Source organism: Sinocyclocheilus rhinocerous, unplaced genomic scaffold (genome assembly GCF_001515625.1).
Source record: "Sinocyclocheilus rhinocerous isolate Xijiao unplaced genomic scaffold, SAMN03320098_v1.1 scaffold2753, whole genome shotgun sequence".
NCBI lineage: Eukaryota > Metazoa > Chordata > Actinopteri > Cypriniformes > Cyprinidae > Sinocyclocheilus > Sinocyclocheilus rhinocerous.
In genome coordinates, this window is record NW_015633528.1 from 226,838 (window position 1) to 229,312 (window position 2,475).

At 33.5% G+C, this 2,475-nt stretch overlaps 1 long non-coding RNA gene across 1 annotated transcript in view; it reads left to right on the plus strand.

Annotated features, from left to right (window-relative positions):
* The window catches only part of LOC107744211 (uncharacterized), a 2,224-nt gene extending 934 nt beyond the window's left edge, over nucleotides 1-1,290 (plus strand). The window contains exons 3-4 of the long non-coding RNA XR_001640465.1: nucleotides 996-1,156; nucleotides 1,243-1,290. This is a non-coding gene — a long non-coding RNA (uncharacterized LOC107744211). The remainder of the gene's footprint in view (nucleotides 1-995; nucleotides 1,157-1,242) is intronic.
* The last annotated feature ends 1,185 nt before the right edge of the window (nucleotides 1,291-2,475 follow it).

Here is a 2,475-nt window from a genome sequence, read left to right on the forward strand (position 1 = left end):
TTTTTTTAAATGCAAAGTTCCCACAATATTATTATTATTATTATTATTATTATTATTATTATTATTATTATTATTATTATTATTATTATTATTATTATTATTATTATTATTATTATTATTATTATTATTATTATTATTATTATTATTATTATTATTATTATTATTATTACAACAAATTATCTAACAGACCACAACTTTCCATCTCAGTTTTTGTGGGCTTGTGGGGTGGGGTTTGTGTGTGTTAATTCATACTGGATGTGTTGTGGTGTCACCTCTTGATTTCTGTGTGTTCTGGATTGTAACTGACCTCGTTTGACAAAGTGTGTGTGTGTGAGAGACTGAGAGATGCGCTATTTCGGTTTATCTGTGTTTTGCATTGTGGCTGGTTTGGTGATATATAGGCCTAGGTCTATAAGGGATTAAGAACCAGTTTATTCCGTTTTATCTGTAAAAAAAAAAAAATTCAAATACAATATATTGTTGTTTGCAGGAGGGTTATTATAGGCTACTGTTAATTAACCACTCAAATTTAAAACAAATTTGTTACTCTACAATAGACGTTACGGAAATAAAATAAATTATAAATGGTTTAACTTTTTTTTTCATTTAAAATGGTTGACAAGGCCACATTTATCAATAAAATTAAAATAACTCAAACCTAATAAAGTAACAACAACAATTAATAAAAATGACAACAATTAATAATAAAAGGTACAATACACATTTATAGTGGTTCAATATTTTACATCTCATTTTATTTTAGTTTTCTGTACACTTTAATTTAACTTGCAGTAGCCTGTTTTTGTCATGTTTTGTTTTCCATACTTTTTATGTCTAGGATATATATATATATATCTCTCTCAATAGACAAAGTACTATAGTTTTACAGTACAAACAGCAGAGGCTGACAATGATTATAGAATGACTTTCTGATGCTTTCTGAAATGGCAAAAAAGGTAATTTTTTTTTTTTTTTTTTTTTTTACCCGTATACAGTGAACTGTTGGATCCTGAAGGATGAAAAATTCTTAGCCCGACCGTAGCCCACGTGTGTTTATCCACAAGTTCTGTGCAGAGCTTCTTACAGTCCCATCTGTTCACAAACCGGGAAGAAGTGAACTGTTCCGCTGGAGAACTTTCTGCCCACGCAGCTTTGTGTAGGGATTTAATTTGGTGCTCATCTGCTTGTTGGTATGCATTATAAATTAAAAAATAAAATAAAATCCATTTCAATTTGTTACAGCACCAGTCCGCTGCGGTCCTGGGGCCGGTTGGTTGCACCATCTCGGCGTAGTGCTACGTCTGAGACTAAATCTTACTCCTAGTCAGAGGTAGGTCTAAAGTGAAAAGTCATGATTTGCTCGGACATTATTCATTTTTAGTATTCATGTCTGTTAGCAGCGGTGAACTGCTATGTTTATGGTGTTTTCGGGCAGGATAAGCGATATCCATCGCGAAGCTCTGTGTAGGCCTACCACACTGTCGACATTGAATACAAAATCTATTTCTGTCAAGCATGTAGTAATTATGCAGTCAAATATTATATTGATGTCTTGAGCAGTTCAGTTCTATATTAGTAGTTGTAGCCATTGCGGCGTGAACGTCGTCTCAGCTATATCTATAACTGCGGGAGATTGTGTCGGCGTGGCGTAGCTGCGCCTGATGGTAGTTTCAGTTGGTGCAACAGGTGTAAATATTTATGGTAAAGCTGGACGTTGCAAAGCCCAGCGTAGGGCTCACACCCAGCGTTATGTCTAGCTGCTGCAACCGGCCCCTGGTGTCTCAGAAAATGTTTTCCTGCTGTGAAAGAAGTATGGTCAAAATATTTGGTGTATATACTAATGTTACAATTAATGCCTCAAACTTGTAGAGCATTTACATTACAATAAATTCTTTTCTAACAATGAATGCTTTCTGTAAATTATAAATGTATTACTACGGTTTCATTATAAAATAACAGTAAAAATTGTTTGCAACAAAACTTACGAATATTACACATGGTTTTGCAACAAATAAAGGTTATTAGTTAAAACGTTTTGCTGCACACACCATAGTTTAAGCATGCTATTTGTAGTAAAACTGTGGCTATACAAATTGTAATACAAAAACATTCCCACATTTTTGTAGCCGTTACAAAAATTCTATACTTAATTGAACTGCCCAATTTCCATTCATCAGTTTTAATTTGCATGCATGAAATGAATATAAAATAACCTGCCAAAATAACCTCAAAGTCGCAAGGATCATAATTGAAGATGAATGAATTTCTGATGTTTGTGTTGTACGGCTTCTGCCATCGGTCAAGGCAAAGGAGGCAGAGTCTCTTTAGAGAAAAAAAATGGATGAGAAAATTATCGATATTACAAATAAAACCACGCAAGTATTTTAAGTGTAAAAGTCACTAGTTTTTATAAAGTAACTGTCCAACAGCGACACCCGCTGGTAAAGTTAAAGAACAGCTGAACATCAGTTGACA